General features: G+C 38.6%; 1 long non-coding RNA gene across 1 annotated transcript in view; it reads right to left on the bottom strand.

The window, feature by feature from the left end:
- Nucleotides 1-218: 218 nt before the first annotated feature.
- The window catches only part of LOC116447118, a 34,867-nt gene continuing 16,638 nt past the window's right edge, over nt 219-18,447 (bottom strand). Inside the window, exons 2-3 of the long non-coding RNA XR_004241489.1 lie at nt 11,806-11,853; nt 219-4,303 (exon numbers count right to left, since the gene is read on the bottom strand). This is a non-coding gene — a long non-coding RNA (uncharacterized LOC116447118). The remainder of the gene's footprint in view (nt 4,304-11,805; nt 11,854-18,447) is intronic.

Genomic DNA, 18,447 nt, shown 5'->3' with positions numbered 1-18,447 from the left:
ATTGTAAAAGCCTCCAGGGATATTTCAGATATAAGAAAGTGCAGTGAGCCTGTCTATATAACTGATCACACCTTGACTCAGAAGCTTATTCTGAAATCAATGCCACACAACTGCACACATCAGGGGAAGTCTTCAGATAAAAATATGAAGTTAAGCAGTGTTCAAAATTATAAATGCATGATACTTTCTTCAGATGAAAAGCCAGTTATAGAATAATAAAATTTTTGTTTCTTTTAATTTAAAGAACATGACCAAAGATAACTAGAAATTGATTCAATTGAATTGTTTTCAAGGAATCAAATAACTTATTTTCATGGACTTACAGTTAAACCTGTGGATAGGGGAGCTTATCTGGTGAACACACACTTTAGTATAAAACATAAGCTGTTATCAAAAGGGGGTTTATTCCCTCAAATTTCCCATGAATAACTTCCTTTTAAAATTAAGTTCAATATATGGCTTTTTTTGGCTTCTTTTTCTTCCAGATTGTGAGTTGAAACATTAGTAAGTATCTATAAAGAATGAGAGAATTAAAAAAAGACTTTTGAGCTGAGCTAATTTTTCTTAAACTTTATACAGCTGCAGACAACAATAAATTTTTTTGTATAATGTGCATATATACATATATGCACAAACATTCTGATGAAGAAATAACAAAGACTTGGGTACTGGAAATGCAAATGATGGCAAGGAATGGTAATACATGAAATGGTTCATCAGAGGGTCTGAAAGTACTTCCCTTTCAGAAGCAGTAGTTAAGTAGTTAATTAGTCCTGAAAATGTCCTTTATGATACAGCTCAATTTAAAAAAGAGTGTTAAGAGATCAAACGTTTTTGTGACCATTTTAACTTATTCTTAAATTCAGAAGAATTTGTTTCTTGTTCCTGAATGCATTCAAGGTAATGGTTAATTGTAAACACGTGCTAAAGCTACATGAGCATGAATACATAATTAATTTTTAAGGGCTCTTGCTGAATAAGTTTGCTTTTCTGATTCAACTCTGACTGTGGAAAGTCATGTTGCATTTTTATTTCATGATGAAAATCAAAATCTCTTAAGTCCACCAGAAACCATTACTTCTTTTTTTTTTTTTTAATGTTATTAATATGAACCAGCTCTTTCATTTAGTTCTGATTCTACTGTCTGCTTATATATTCCTGTAAATCTGAAGTAACTTGAGTGAGTTACAAGATCATTCATAAAACTACACAAAAGGATTATGCTGACTTCATCCTATATACTGTATCTTTTCCTTGATGTATGTGATCTTCATTAATTGATTAATTACTGTATGTTTCTAGCAAGGGATTGAAGTAGTTATCATGCTTTTGTAGTAACCAGTTCCTCTTCTTGCTGATTCTTTTACTCTAGACAATAAAAGAAATTCAAAGTAAAGGCCAATGACTGTATATCCTGCGCATTAAGGTTGTCATTTGGTGGTCTGATTAAAAAATTCTGCCAATTACTAACATAATTTCAAACAAAGTTTGATGGAGACCACTAAAAAGGCATTGTCCTACAGCCTGAAGGCAGAGATCATGTTCAGAAACAATCGTGAATGAGTACATACAAAGAATTGTTCATTCTTTGGAAATCTGACAAAGATATTTGTTGCTGATATTTACATTTCTGTCGAGCTATATGAAAATATTCAACATAATTGCATCCTACATGGGCAGACCTCTCAGTGTCCTGGAGTCCCAATGTGTGCAACAGTTTTTCCTGGATTACATGAATGGAGGAAAGGCGTGGAGGCATCTGGTCTCAGGGTGAGCACAGGTCTGTGTGATGGTGTGACAAGTGGGAGACCCTCCCCTTGGATGCACCCAGTTGATAAGACAGAGCTGTGTTAGTGCTGGTTGGGACTTTTGGGGGTGCAGGACTGTTCTTGAGGGCAATCTTCTGCTATAAGGCATGGGTGACCTGCCTGCTGTTGGCACCTCTGTCTCTCTTGTGCTCAGGACTCTGGGCAGATGGAGAAGTGATGGGCAGATGATGTCTGGTGCATCATTTCTGGGGAGAGACAAAATGCTGTCCTCGCAACATGTGAAACACTGGCATTTGGGTTTTCACACCATATCCTCTACCTGTGGGCTCTGCAGTTCTGTTTAAAACCATCCCTGGATCTTCAGCATCTGCCTGAGCTATTACTGTGTCTTTCCCCAGCTCAGCCACAGCTATGTCTGTGCCTGGCCAAGGGCCCTGTTGATCTGAACTGAGGCACATGGACTGATTCCTTGGTTTGACGTTCGACTTGACTTGTCACCATGGACCTTTCCCAGAGACCACAGGGCTTTGTCTTGTCCTGGCTACCCCACAGGACTTGATCTGACTTCCTAGCTTGACCTCAGACCTGCCTCATCACCTCAAAATTGCCTCTTGATCTCCACTTTGAACCTGGCCACCATCCATGGCCCTTGCTTTACTTGAGGGCAATGGCATGTGCCACCTGCCTGGTGAAACCCTATCTTGCCAGCTGTGTTATCACCCCCAGCTCCTGGCTCCTGGTGCCTAAGAACTGGAACCTTACAGCTTCCTGGCACAGTGTTGGCTTCTGCTCATCATTAAGTTTCTCTTGTGTGGATGCACTTATCTGGAAAGGTGCTACATAGCACCAAGCTGAAGTCTACTTGCTGTCTTACAATGTATTTTTTGTTACGTTACAGGATTTGAACCAAGAGAAGCAGGAAAAGACACAGTACTGGGGTGGACAAATCCCAGCTGTGCATTTATGCTTCTTGAAGTACAGTTGTGCCTTTTATTGGAAGCAACATATGCAACTATTGCTCATTTCTATCACAGCAGGGACTTCTGTTTTGTTTTTACACATAGTCTCTAAACTGGTGTGTGGAGGTGCATGAGTCCCTTGAGTGACCTTTAAGAAAGTGGAGGTGCCTCAGCTCAGTGCCCAGAGTTAGACAAGTCTGAGTTTGAGCACTTTGCATCATCACCCATTGCACGTTTGAAATGTCTCATGAAGCGGATAGGCAGATTTTAAAAATCTATTTTTTATTCATGTCAGTTCATTCCATATGTTTTTGTGCACAAAACCCCCGAACTGTATTTAAGAGTTGGCTGAAAACCTGGCATAAATGTGTTGGCTTACAGTGACGGCTGCTCTCATTTTGTATTTTGAGAGGATGTTTGTTATACAAGGAAATCAGACTGCAGATGTCTGAGTTCCTGTGAGTGCTCTTGACAGAGGAAACTAGATGTTTAAAGTATTTCCAGTGGAATAAAAAGTTACTGCAAGATGTAGACACAAGGGAGTTTTTAACTGCTGGTTAAAAGCCTTGCCTAGAGTTGTTCACAGTTGTGAAATAATGACAAATCCTTGGTAATGGCTTTTCATTTGTGCATCCTGTAAAATACTGTAATGCCACTTCACATAGTTGAACTGGAAAGTTATCTAAAATTCAACTTCATGCTGTCCTTACAAGAGTATAGATTTAAATTTTATATCCTCAGTGTTCAGATTGCATAGGGCATGTTTGGAAATGCTCTCTTAAATAATGTATTTTTCTCTGTTCATATTGTAACTTATCTGGAAATTTCTTTCAAAATAAAGTCTTCCCAAACAGCTTATCAAAATCATACCTTTAGGTATTTAGTCCATAGTGAAACTCTGTGTTAGATCCTAAAAACACTGTATAAGAAATAACCATACTAACGATAGTTACTTTTTCATTGGAAGTCTACAGAAGTAGAACAATGTATTGGACATTGTATTTAATAGAGTTAATTAGTGTACAATGGTTATTTAATATGTTAATCAAGATTTAATCATGATAAAACAGACTAATCTTGCCATTATTCTGCCATTATAAAAGTGTAATTGAAATAGATTGGAAAAAAAATTCAGTACGTTCTTGTCAGTGTCTTAAAAACTGCACTCAGAAGCACTGCAGTGCTCCAACACACGTTTCAAAATTAGCTGTATTTAATCAAAGCAGGTTTAATTCAGTTAGTGTTTTACATTAAAACTAAGACCCACCCACTTGACAGAAAGAAGCTCAGCGCATAATTCTGAAAATGTGTTTTCTCTTTTAGCTTGGTTTCCTAGGGAGGAAGTTGAGGTGGTCATTGTGTCTGTCTCTGCCTATGTTTATCCTTCTTCTTGGCCACCCTCATGACATCCAAACTCTTGGAAATCTTCAGCTAAAGTTTTCAGAAGAGTAGCAGTTCTGAAGGAATGAAGGGTCCATGGGCTTCAGGACTGTATGGAAGAAGAGGAAGTTGATGCTGGCAGCTGTGCTGACAAAGTGACTGCAAGCTGAGCTCACATATTGGACTCTTGGGAATCTGCAAAAGAGAAAGACATCACAAATGCACTATGGTGTTCTTCTGGGTTCCATTAGATGATTCAACAAGTACAAGTTCACAGGAATCCAGACCCCATTAGTTTTATTCAGTTATTTACAGAAAAAGTTGTCTAAACTTTGCAGCAGAGACAGTTATTGTTGGGGCTTTAATTTTGATAGATACATTGATTATGCAGGCCAGCATATTTACCACAGCTTGCAATAATCTGTCTTCAGCTACCACTTGGGCTATTTTCTAAGGGAAATCCATGCAAGGATGCCTCACACTTGAGGGCCAGTTAAAGTATGCTAAGGATGCATACTTTGGACCCAGACCATGGTGAAAAAAGGGAGAGGACCTGCAGTTTAGTCACAGACACGGGGCAGCATATTTCATTAGGAAGGGAGAGAATGCCATCTCACTTAGGTGTGTAGTAGCCCAACTGTACCAGCAGCCACAGTCTGTAAGTAACAGTACCAATTATAAATTTGTGATTGAAATCAATTATTTTCATTTCCCTCTAGCTTTTGGGGCACTCTTCAAAGTTCATGGTTTTGGTCTATCCTCTGTAACCAAGGGGTTATCAACATTTTAACTATCTCTTAAAATAATTAAGTCTGATGCATTCATGACTTCAGGGTTGAAGCAGGGTTGAATTAAGAATGTAAAACAAGTACCTGAACTTGTGATGCTCCAGATAACCTTATCTGTGCTTCCAAATTTTATAATATTACTGATTTCAGATCTTTCACTGGTGTAAATGAGTAAATCAGATTGGTTACGAGTATTTAGAGGTCTGACTTTGTGCATAAGCCAAAATCTTGTTGATTTCCAAGGGGTGTCACACTTTTATATAGCTATGAATATTATTAATGTCTGTGTACTGTGAATTTGGCATCTAATTATGTCTGCAGAAATATTGTTCTTCCAAGATCATGAAACTTTTTTTCCTATTAACTGTGTTTCTTCAAGATATGGGGTTGATTTTTTTATTTTTTTGATACTGCTAAAAAACAACAGTGGGGATAATACTGTTGATCCCTGTTAAATTTTAGTTCTGAAGAATAATTTCATGTGGACCTTTTTGTTAGAAGGCTCTCAGAAGAAGTATTTTGTAGAGAAGTTTACAGTGCTGTGTTTCTTAGCAAAGGAAAGTCAGGCTTAGTGAGACAGTATGCTCATTGGCTACTGAGCACTTTTGATATGAGTTATGCTTTGGAATATGTTCTGTGTTAAATTTTGTTATGAATCTGTTAAAAGAATCATTCATAGTTATGAGATGAAAATAATTGCTGCCAATTTTTACAATGCCCTTTTAAAAGGAGGATCATCAAAGAGCAATCAAATATTTCTGATGTGGGGTCCAATTTGACCCAATAGTGATGAAAACAAGTACCTGGGCCAAATTAAGTAATGGTGCAAATGATGTGAACACCTTGTCTTTAGTAGTAAGGCACCTTTTCTCAGAATCCTGAGCCATAACACTGGAGAACCCCGTGTTCTTTTTTCCTTCATCTCTGCAGTTCTGGCAGTCAGAGGACCTAAGGTGAAGAACAGGGAAATCTCCAGATGAGCCCCGTTTTTCCTGCAATGGTCTTGAGCAGCAGGAGCAGAGGCTCTGCCCCAAACAGGCTGTGTCATTCACTGATTGTGTGTGTATTGCAGGGGTGTTGCCCAGGTAAATTATAGCAGGTTTTGGCTTTGAAAAGTAACTGACATGGAATATTCCCTTTATACCAATAATTTTGAACCTGTTGCCTACAAATATTAATGGCTGCTTCTGAGGACTCCCATTTCCCATGCAGGAGTGAGCACTGCCCCTGTAAAACTTCAGTATTCTGGGACTTGAAAATGTTAGTTTGCTGATTTCTGCAGTGCAAAGAGTTTGGTGAAATTTTCAGCGAGCAGTGTAGAAACACAAATTGCCCAAACATTTTATGGAACCTTAAGAACAAACATTTTTTTCTGTCAACTGAAATATGAGGTCATTTCAGATGATTGGGGAAATTAACAGAATACAGGCTTGTTCAGTTAAATGTTGGCAAGATAATACTCAGATTTTCTGATGAGTAATTTTACTTCTACTGAAGCTGTTTGAAAAAAGAAAACCCAACTAATAGGTAAATTTAATTGACAAACTCATTGTTCCCCTTTATTTTTGGGAGAAAGTTTTTTTTGTTACCTAGATTTCAAAAATGACCCATATTCTTTTCTCATTAAAATATTCCCTGATTATTTTCACTTAAATTTTAATTAAGAATGAATGTAGATCAGTTGCTAAATAGTCCATTTTCCAATATGCTATGGTCTTGGAACAGACAGGATAGCTCTGGTAAAGTGAAAATATTGCTAACCTTTTCTTCATTTAAAACATTTAGCACGGAAATGAAACTTTTAGTTTCAAATACTTGAGACAGTTTTATAGAATAAAAATTGAAATGCTTCACACATTTTTTGAAGGTCTCATACGGAAAAAAAATCCATGTAATTTTACTGATATTGTTAGGCCTGCTCAAGAAAAGAATAATTTTTGATATCGTGTAACCAAAATGGATTTGAGATTCAGAGCAGGCATATTACTGAGAGCCCAGGATTTGTCTACCATTTATTAGGGACTTTCTTATATAGTGATCTTCAAGAGATCTCTGTATTTATTATGTTCTGTTTGTACACCAACTCACTTTCAGACAATGAAACTCCCAGAACATTGCTATTGCGAATACATGGAATTACTTACCTTCTCTGCCCTAGTTATTTCTATCTGTAGTTCAAACTCACATGTGTTAGCTCATGAAATTGAAGAGTAGCATGTTAAAAGCGAGTAAGAAATATTGATTACCCTCATGGGATTTAACCAGCAGAAATTATGGTGAGAACTTTTGGAGTGAGAGTTTAGTTTTGAACAGTTATGGTGGTGGTGATTAATTTTGAGTTGTGTTTTTAGCCTTTTTTTTTTTTTTTTTTTTTTTTTTTTTTGGGAATTTGAGGGCACGTAAGTTCATGTGATTACAGAAAGGAGATATTTCATCTGGTCTGCTTGCTTGGCTCCAGGGTATGTAATGGCTGTGAGGACAGTAAATGTTACTGTAATAGCTGTGAGCCCTTTAGTCCATGTGTGAGCAGAGGAGCTGCTGTGGCAAGGCTGCTACTTTGATGTGACTGCACAGGAGTTCCAAAACTTGAGGGCGCAGAGAGAACCTCCCTGGATAACTGCATTACTACTCAGCAAGTAGGACAAGTAAAAACCTGCACAGTTTACCGGTTTTTTTTTAAAATTCTCTCTTATTGAGCTGCTGGGTGAGGTGGACTGCTGTAGAGCATCTAATAGAATTACAGGGATCTTCAGAATGAGTTGGAAATGAAATTCCTCCAGCTTAATATCCTCTAAGTCCAGTTCTGGAGGCGCTGAATGCAGGGTACAGTGTAAAGAACCTGGAGTTGATACAGAAAGAACCTGGAGTTGATACAGAAATCTCTTTTGGGCATGGGTAGTTCTGATGTCCCTGTAACTAGGGATGATAGGCTGAGGTCAGTGAGAATTTTACTGAGGGAGGTGTTTTACCTGAACACAAATCATTTGAAGAACCACTAGCATTGTTTTCTGACACAGGAACAGCCACAAAAGTCATAGTTAAAGCTGGTTCAAGAATGTTTAGAATGTTTCTCCTGCAATTTTTTTTTCTGGGGGGATTTTTGTGGAGGGTTATTTTATCTATTTTATGTTTTGTTGTTTTTTTTTTTTTTCCCACTGTGCTGCTTTAACTGTAAAGATAAAACACATTTTAGCCCATGAATCATTATCTGATTTGTCCCTGTTGTCATCCTGTGAAATGCTAAGATACTTTGGCTGCATGATTGGTCACCTGAATTACATGGTATTGATGTTATTTTTGTATCTGACAGCTTAAATGCAATGAGTTGTATATTCTGTAAGCCTTGAAGGTCTACTGGACTTGTCAGAATAATTTGATGTATGTTTTTTCAGCGGGTTCTTTGTTAAGACTTTTTGGCCAGAAACATAGCATTATTCTATGGTATTCATCCCAAGAGGAAGGTAGAATTTTCCTCTTCCTTACAAAAAGAATTTAATTCACTGTGGAATACCACTCTGTTTTTTCATCAACCAACTAGAGTACTGGGCCTCAAATTTGTTTACTGTAAACACTTGCATGGAGGAAATTTTCCTCACAGAAAGGCTCACAAAAAACAAGATCAGTTAACATGTTTAAAATAAAATTCTATTTTCAAACCATGGCCATTTTTTTCAGTGATAATTCAAGTGCTCTTTTTCAATTATGGTTCTTCAACTCTGTGCACAAGTCTTGAATGTGACTGTGGCAACGAGATGGTGAGAGATCTTCTGATCTTTGTTTTTGTTTGGGATTTAAAAAAAAATTTTTTTTTGTTTTTCTTCATGGTTTGATTCATGCGTCATTGTTCCAAGATCAGGAGCTAAGGTACAATTACCTCTGGACTTCTGGTGTCTGAGAAGGCACCACTACTTCAGAACAGTGCTAGGATCTGGCAGCTTTTGTAGGAGTATTAGTAAGTCATGGCATGGGAAGGGCAGTGTGGCAGTAGAGGAGTTAAAGTAACTCATGTGGAACTTTGAGTTGCCCAAATGATCTAATTCCATTAAGCTGGGAACTTGTGACACAGTGGTGTAGGGGGTAAATGAAATGGATGGCCGCTGTGCAACTGCAGATCAATAATTGTCTTTAAAAAGTAAATATGGTCTCCAACCACGTTTGACAATAACTGGAAATGACTATTTGGTAGCCATCTATTTGCTAAACCCAATGTGAAGTGTCGGAGCTCATTAGGGCTGGGCACAAAGCAGGATGCTGGGCTGTCTCAACTGGATGCAGTCAGCAAGTTGGGTCACCAACACCGTTCAGCAAAAAACAACTTCTGGCCAGATGTGCTGGGACAGTTGTCTCTTTTCGGGGTACTACTACGAAGATTTCCACCTATTAAAGCAACAAGGGTAACTTCATTTTCCCTTTTTTATTTATTTTTTTTGCTCGCCCGTGTGCCGGGAGGAGAGGGATGTGCTCGGCCGGTGCCGGCAGGTGGCAGTGTGGGCGTGCGGATGGCGCCCGCCGACCCCCCGGGCCGGAAACGAGCCCCAAAAAAATGGCTTTTTGCCTCAGAAGCATTTATTAAGCGAGCCTTTCGCCGTGGGAGTGTCAGCCCGCCAGGTCTCTCGAAAGAAGCCAGCAAAACGCAGGTGCTGCTCTGCAAGTGCACGCTCCGAAACGGGGCTGAAAAGCCTCTCGGAGGAGAGCGGGGAAAAGGAAAAGCGAGAAAAAAGAACATATGTGTGCTATTCATTTATTCAGAGCCACGCACTCTGCCAATCATCCTTTACATCACTCGGTGCCTCGGGAAAAGCTGCTCAGAAACAATCTTTGTTACTCGAGGAAACCAGGCTTGTGCTTTTGCGCCACTTGGAGAAAGCATAAAACATTTTGTCCCTTATGAAACTCGGCACACACAAATCGATTAGGAGAAAATCTGAAACCTCTGACCCTTGCAGATTCTGACCAATCCAAGCTAAACCCTCCACCTACTTGTCCTTTCTTGCACTCACAAATAAAGTAAACATAAAAACATGAGGAGGGAAAGAAGGAAAGAAGTCTGAACTGACAGCCCAGGCTCTGGAGACGGGTTTGTCTCAGCTGTATGGTTCTGCTGCATGGCTGTAAAGATGCTGTGTGTGTAATAGGCCTTGAACAAAGTCAGTACAAGAGAAACAGTTTTTTAAAAAAAATTATTTCATTTTTAACAAACAAAAGCTCATCTTTAACAGAAATTCCACTGTCAGCAGTAACAATAGGGATGCAAGATCTTCCTTCCTGAAGGAAGATCACAGAACCCCACAGAAGAGGCTAAGAACCCTGTCTCATGGGACGCCTGTGTGCACCTGGATTTGCAGCAAGATCCATGCCTTGGGAGGACAGGAGGGTACCAAGTGCCACTCTGGCGGAGTGAATCATGAGCATCAGTCAATTCAGATTTCTTTTTTCTTTAGTGGGACTAGGTGCAGGTTGTTAAATGATGATATAGTGATCCATGCAAAGGAAGCAATTTAGAATGCCACTAGAAGGAGAGGTATTGATCCCACAAAATCCAAGAGCTATGCTGCATATTTTTGATTATCATATATTGACATCTTATAGCTAGTTTACTTTAAAAATGTTATTCCTTATAATTAGGGTGGGGTATATTCTCATTCAATTACTCAAGTAATTAGGTTCATGGCTACTCTTATGCTATACCTTTCATGCTTCGCTGATCTTTATTCTCCAGTTCAATACATATTGAGCTGGGACAACTGCCTTTCAACTTGTTTTGCCTAAAAGCCACATTAGCCCTTAACTCCAGGTTATCTAATTTTGAGATAAAACAGAGGTCTTAGCTGTGATGCAGGATTTTCTCCTTATATATTTCTGAGAGAGACAAGACCTGGGACCTTTGTTAACAGGCGTCCATGAGATACTTTGCACTCCCTCTATTTCCTATCAATTGCTGTCTTCAGTTTCCATGGGGAAAGTGTGGAGGTATAAAAACATTAACAGAACTTCAGAGATATTCTAAACTTTTCCTCTGGACCAGCCTGGGACTATACACCAAAAGCACTCACAGCACAGAACTTTCTTGGGCCTCTTAATGCTTTTATCAGCCCCTGCCCAGAGGAAGGAATTTGCCCCCTGGGGGAGGATTCTCTCTGACTGCCTGTGTTGTGGATTTGGGTGTTTTTTGTGAAGCCTGTCAGTGAAACTCACCTCTTAGTGAGCTGATGATGTGAGAGTAGGGTGGGACAGCAGATATCCTGTGATACTTTGAAGACAAGCCCATAATAAACTCTTTTTCACTCGTTTGTTGTTTGGTGTTTTTCTTCTTTTTTTTTTTTTGGTTTAATCTATTACAGGTCTTCCCAGTTTATAGTTTTTGAAATTTCAGGTTTTCACTTAGTAACTTTTGCAGGAATCAGAACTTTAAAATGTCTTTTACTGTATTCTGAGACACATGCATCATCTGGGAGTTGAGAGTAGTCTAGAAAATCTAGTGCATTGTGGAAAAATAATCCTGGGCTTGAATCTTTGCATCATTCTCCATTTAAGGCTAGTGGGGATGGGGAGCTGTGCTAGAGGAAAACCAATTATTTTAAATGCTGAATATCCCTAACCAATAATGTTCACTGTCCCTGTGTGCTTAGAGAATTAGAGGCAGTTAATAAGTTTTGTATTTATGCTTCTGAGGGTCACTTTTTTTGTCTGGAATATTTTACTTCTGTCCCTGACAGGAATAGACTGCACAGGAGCCAAAATAGGGACTCACATGTTTTTGTAAGGTTAGTTATACATCTGTTTTGGGTAAAATTGTTGCAGGAATGGAATTTGACCTATAGCGTTGGGCTCCTTGTGTGACTTGTTTGGTCTGCACTTATAATTTGGTTTTGTTTATATTAATCTGTAAATTCTTAAAAAAACCCTTACCTGAATCATAGAGTGCACTTGTCTGTTTTTCTGTCTGTTGGAGGAAATCTGAAAATAAGAGAGGAAAAAAAAATGGTATTTGATCATGGCCGTGAAGGAGACAAAAGCTCTCCGATTCCGGGTATGGAAAGCTTTTCTTATTCCTTTTAGTGATGGGCTAGTCTCCAAAAACCTGTGAAGTGTTCAGTTTGCATAAACAATCAAAGATCTGGATGTTTATCTGAGGCTTTTCTATGGCTCTTTGGAGTGGAAATGGGTTTGGGAGAATTAAGAAAATGAGCTCTTTGTGCTCTTTGCATTTGGTGTGGTCAGGAGTACCACAAGCACAGTTTTTCTTCCAGTCATTTGGCATTTCAGCTTCCTGCTCTGGTTCCACCTCAAGGTGAATGATACTGAAGCAAACGAAAGGGTCTTAAAGTGACATTGTGAAGAGAGAAGCTAGAAATGATTAAAAAATTAAATTTCTGTCTTCACTTCCCTTAAATCACAAATTCCGTCTTCAAAATTTTGTCTGTGAAGGGACTCCTTATGCAGAACAGTATTTTTCCCTGTATTGGAATACCTGGGCAGTTGCTTTGGCTAGCCAGGAGACGGGCTAGCCAGGTCAGGACTTGAGGAGTAGAGGGAACATGGTGTTACTCTCTTTATTTATTAATTTATTTTTTGGTTTACATTCTAAATTTTACTCTCTTCTATCTTTACTGATATCTTTATCTTTAAAGATACTGGGGGGAGGTCAGGGGTTGAGTCTTGGGTCTTTAAAAAGAACCAAAAACCCAAACCCAAGCAATTGGAGATCACTTTCAAGTCGGATGGCTATGTGGCAAGATTATTGTTTTAACCCAGTGGATTTGCAGACTCTTAATTTGTTTGCTCATTGTAAACTAAAATAAAAACTCCATTTAAAAAAATCACTTATAAATCCCTGTTTCCTGATGAGTTGGATCATCTAAGCTGCGGGACATTGTAGGGGTATCTTTACACTGCCGGGTTTTTGGTTTGATTTCCCAAAAGTTGTGCTGCTGCTCTGAATCTCTGAGCTCCAGCTCTGAGCCAGTTCAGGGAGCTTATCAGGCTGGCTGTGGAAAGCTGGATGATGTAAGTCAGCTTCTGCTCACAGGTGGAAAGCGCTTTCCAGGTGCACAGGAAGGACTGTTGGTGAGGCAGTACTGAAGGGCTGCAAACATTACCTGAACAGAATGAGCATCTGACAGGGCAAGTCAGAAGTCCTGAGCTGCAGAAAGTTTTGGAGGAGTTCTCTAAACCACCCCTGTGGATACAAGCCTCTCTGAATTGCTTCTCATTAAAGGATTCTTAGGTATATATAGATATAAAGTAGGCATAGATATTTTTCCCATGAAGAGCAGTTTCTAGGCATTAGGAGATGGTCCATAAATTAAATACACAGCAGTGAACACCAACCAGAACATTGCAGGCCAGAGTGCAGCCAGCCTGTTTCAAATCAGTTTGTATTATCAGTGAAAATCTATTTGGCACTTGTTCATTACCCTTTTTAAGCCAAAGGAGATTATCCACTATTTCCTTTAATGTCATCTGTTTGGTTTATGAAGAATGACTCAAGGAAGTTTTTCTCTAATTCGAAACAAACAGTCTGCTTACACATGGATTTGTCTGTCCTGGGGAGCCTGCACACATCAGGTGTTACAAGAGTGGAAATGATTTTCAGAGTCAAGCAGAAGAAAGAGAAGGAAATGTCTTCTAGGAAGCCATGGCTGTTGATAACTTTTCGTCTCTAACCTGTTGTAAAAATCTGAATGAAAATTAGACCCATTATATGGTGTACTGAGGTAGTAAACTATTAGTTAGTTAGCCCTGGGTTCCTCTCTAATTGGTAGAAAAAGAAACTGCCCCAGAGGACAGTTCAAAGCATCTTGGGCAGGAGCCTGCTGTGTGGTCCCATGAAGCGAATGATTTCTTTCTGCTGACGACTGGCCTAGCTGACTGTGCTGCCCAAAGTTAGGCTGTGCATACTCTCTTCATGTGTCCCTGTTGTGTGCAGTGAACAGTTCAGTATTATTTGTACTGAAATGACTCTTTATCACAAATTCTTTTCTGTGTAGAGTGTACCTCCAAAATGCAACATGAGAGTTTTCCAGCTCTTGCTGTCATGTAAAAATTTCAAATAAAGGAATAATTGGTAAGAGGACACCTAGCTTAGTGGTGAGCAGGGTAGGAACAGCTTTTACAATAAGGATACCAACCAGCTTGAGTTCACACTGGCTCAATTATGCTGTTAAGATGCTTCTTCCACATCATGTTTGTTGGCCCACAAGAAGGGGGGTTGAATATAACTGGTAAGGATTTTTTGTTAGGCACTGAGGTTTAGTTGATGCTCCATAAGATACTAAATGTATCTAATCCCTCTAAAATTTAAAAATGGAGACACCATGCTCTAGGAAACTCAGGAAAAAAAATTAAAATGGGTCAGAGAATATTGTAAATAGTTATTGAAAAACCTCAGGCATTTTCAGAAGCACTGGCAACCTGTAATATACACCCATGGGACCTAGATAAATGTTTATTGGGGTGCTTGTTAAAACAAGAGGTCTTTGCAACCTGGCAGTAAAGAAGATATATCTAGTTTAAAATGAACATTTGTACATAATATTCTTAAGGACATTATCTTACAGGGACAATGTTTAAAGCATTTTTTAGAAGTAAAACAGTAGTCAAATGAACAACAGGTAGGTGTATACTTACATGCTGAATGCGGTATGGTGGATTGGAAGAATCAAGGAAATCTGAGACAAGAATTTATACAGACTAGACAAGCCAGGGAGAGGACAGTTCCTGATGTTAGGTATGTTGTAAGTGAGGTGAGTGGATAGGAATTTCTACAGTGTTGTTACAGTGTGCTTTCTGCACTTGTGTACAATGTGTATATATTGTGTATATACAGTGTATCTATATATACACATATGGGCAGAATATAGCTCACATGCTCTTCTAAAGTCTTGTATCAGTGACAAGATCAAGCTCACACAGCAGCATACCACTCCTTCACTGTTAGGAGTGTCCCAGACCTCTTAATATCAAAAAATCTTGGTCATCGTATCGGCCCTGTTGTATTCGGACACCATAGGTTCACCGTTAGGACACCTGCTTCACAACTCACAGGTTAGAGCCTTCTGCACTTCAGTGATATGTAGTATAATCAATAAGGGTACTACTTCTTGTGTGGTCTTAGAGGCAGTTAAAAATATATAAAATAAATCCAAGTTGTTTTCATTCTGCAGCATTAGAGTTTCCATGTGTTATTTTAAATGTGAAATACAATTCTAACGATGATTTTAAAAAAGCAATTTGCAAATGTTTCATAGAATAATGAAAAATAAGGCTGAGAAGAAGTATCAAGAAGCAGAATCAAGTTTATCTGTATTAGTTTTGACAGATATTTGTCCTATATCCCAATGAAAACCTTGAACTGGAGATTCCACAATCACTCCAGGCAGTCTATTTTAAAGCTTAACTGTTCCTACTATTAGAAAGTTTTCACTGGTATCTAAATCTCACTTGCTGAAATATAAGTATCTCACTACTTTCCCTGCCAAAGTGCACAAGTAGAATGGATTATTCCCCTCCTCTTTGGAAAAGTATTTCTTTCTCCCTTAATGTATAAAATACTTTTTTTTTTAAAAAAAATAAATTCTAGGCACTTGATGTACATGTTCCTGTCGAAAATGTTTGCTACAAAAACTGCAGTGCATTTGGTTTAGCCATGTTATCCTAAACACTATGTGTCCTGTATATTTCCTGTGTTGTTGCTTTTCCCGCTCTCAGCGCAGACCGATCCACAGTCAGTTCCTGCAGTGGTTTTGCTCACAGTTCCTTTCTAAATTGCCATAATACCGTATTCCCAAGGCATCAATAAATCTGATGTATTTTGACTATTTATCTTGCAGGCAATAAATATCTGTTTACAAAGTGCGTTTCGTGAATTCGCTCAAATTGCATTTGGGCTGCCGCAATCTTGGAAAAAAAAAAAGAGGCGTTAAAGGTTTGATGCGAGAGAACATTGCATTTAACTTCAGGGGAGAGCTAAACTTGTGATTCTGTCATCAGAGGTGAAACAGCAGAGCCCTATTTCTTGCTAACGTTAAACCATTTATTCTTATTTACCTGTCATTTTTATTACAGGCATTCAGTCTGATGCTCATGACAAAAAAGTTCAGACATGCTTCAAAATGAATTTGTTGCATACCGAGTGTAGAAAACTATACTTTATGGATGGTAGCTGGAGGTGACTTGTGGTTTACCACTGATTATAAATTATTTAAAGGGAAATACATATAATTGACATTCAGAGCTGATAGCATCAATATTTACTGGAACATACTCTCATCTCTGTTTTTTCTTCTGGCTATAAGCATGTGGATTAACCCAGGCATGTGGCACTGTGTGTCTTGATGTGCCCAACAGCTCTTCATTTACACTTGATCTGTCAAACTGCTATTTATGCAAATATTTTTAGAAACGGTGTTAAGTTATAATTGGGAGTACACATTTTATACTATTGAGACGGCACGATGAAAAATAAATTCTTGCTCTCTAGTAAAGCAGTATTTCCTCTAAGGAAAAGGGTAGTTCCTTAAACCATTACTGTAAATAGGATTTACACAAGCGAATGACGCACATGTTTATAAGTGCGTTCAGAAATTTATAAATTTCTGAACCTATATGTAGTCTCAGCATAAGTTCATCCCTCTCTTGCATTCATCTACAGTAGCAGACAACATTGGTATTCACAGCTATTCCTAAACCTCATCTGCTTTGATTCTTTTAAATCTACACCCTAAGATTTTTCTGGCAGATACCACATTACCTTTTATGCTGTCTGCCCATTCTCAGCTGAGCAAGTGCAGCAACTTGCTGGGGTGTACCTTGCCAAAGTATTGAAAAGAAAAGAAAAGTCAATATTTGCAATGTGGACTTGAGCTATGGCCCTTGTTGATGAGCTGGGTGACCACTGCAGAATGTTCCATCTTCCTGTATTCCCCTATTTTTTCTGTGGTCATGAGAAGAGATTTTTGTGTTTGTTTGGTTTGTTTTGCACAGTACAAATTGCATTACTGACAAATGTCAGATCTCTACTTTTCCTTAGCCTTCATGGCAATAAGTGAATAAAAGCAAGTAATTTTACTGCATAGCAACAAAACGAGTGTCCAGTGGTCTTGTGAACACTGTGCTCCCACACAGCTCTGCCAACCATCAGAACGATGATGCTCAGCTACCAAGATCAAAGTGGAAAGATGGGCTTTAGACACAGTTCCCAATGTCTCTGTTATCTCAGAAATAAGAGTTGATATTTTCAGCTGGAAAAGTTTTTATATTTAGAAGTTTAAGGGAATGATATGTGATCAAAGACTGCATAGCGTTGAAGTTACAGAAATTTGTGTTTAATAAGTAAATCAACATTCCTTCTGTTTAAACATGAAATCTGAACTACAAGCAGAAACTAAAGCAAAACTCTGAGAAGGTGCTGAATAGTTCATGTAGGGTGGTGCATGGTCCAGCCTGTGAACTTCTCTCCTGAGGCTATCTGAATTAGGCAAATGCTTCCTTCTCTGCTGGATGTTTCAGGTCCATGCTGCTGCCTGTATGCTGGCAAGATAAGACTAAGTGGGTCTGGAGGATGAGTGACACACCTCAGGTTACAAAACAGAATGGTAGTGTTGAGAAAAGTAGGATGCCAAACACGTACTTGAGATACTGCTTGACAAGTAATATCCTTAAGATTCCTCGTTTCTGCCAGAAAACATGCATGATATTTTATCTGCAACCTGGTTGGTTTATATGTCTAGCTTATGACCTAACAAAACAAGAGAAACATTCAGTGTGTAGTCATCCTCTTGCTTACAGTGCTGATTTTAAGTACTTTAGGTTTTGGCATTCCAGTGTGACACACTTAGACATCATCTGGCCTTCATAACGTTATTATTTGGGTCACTGGAGAGGATTTTAATGAGCCACTGAGTGTCACTAGTCACTATGGAATGTTTTGAGAACATATGTGCAAGACAGGGATCTGGACAAATAATTTTGGAACAAATTACTTGTAACTTCTAAATCCACTTAAGTGTTGAAATGGAATAAGTAATTGTTAGGTTGGTTTCTGCGTTTCTGGTGTTGACCTTGGGAAGTTTAACATGCAACTACATCTAAGCTGTAATAAATTAGTCTGTTCTATGTTTTCCAAGTTCCAGCACAATAATGGGATCCCATTATTTCAGAAGTTCTAATGCAACAGCAATAAAAAGTAATCAATAGCATAAGGGAATCTGCTAATTAAATAAAATATAGAACATCTGTGAAAATCCAGACAACTTTTTGGCCATATGTATTTTCAAAAACTGATTAGAACTTTTGGAGAAAATATGTGACAAAGAAAAAAAGGGAGGGAAATAGTTTACAGAAAAAGGTCATAGTACTGAGAGCTGTTCTGAGCCCTCTGATGAGTTAGGTTCAAAACATGACTGATGAGATATGGTATTCCCTAGTCAGGTACGCAGCAGTAACAGCCCACAGATCATCCTCTTGGGCATATTTTTGACAAAGTAAATGGACTCTTCTTAACAGTTGCTTCCAGTATTCAGAAATGAGATTTTGGCACTTTTCCCCCAT

Source organism: Corvus moneduloides, chromosome 1, assembly GCF_009650955.1.
Source record: "Corvus moneduloides isolate bCorMon1 chromosome 1, bCorMon1.pri, whole genome shotgun sequence".
Taxonomy (NCBI): Eukaryota; Metazoa; Chordata; class Aves; order Passeriformes; family Corvidae; genus Corvus; species Corvus moneduloides.
The sequence above is the reverse complement of the archived record's forward strand: the minus strand, read 5'-3'. Positions and strand labels throughout refer to the sequence as shown.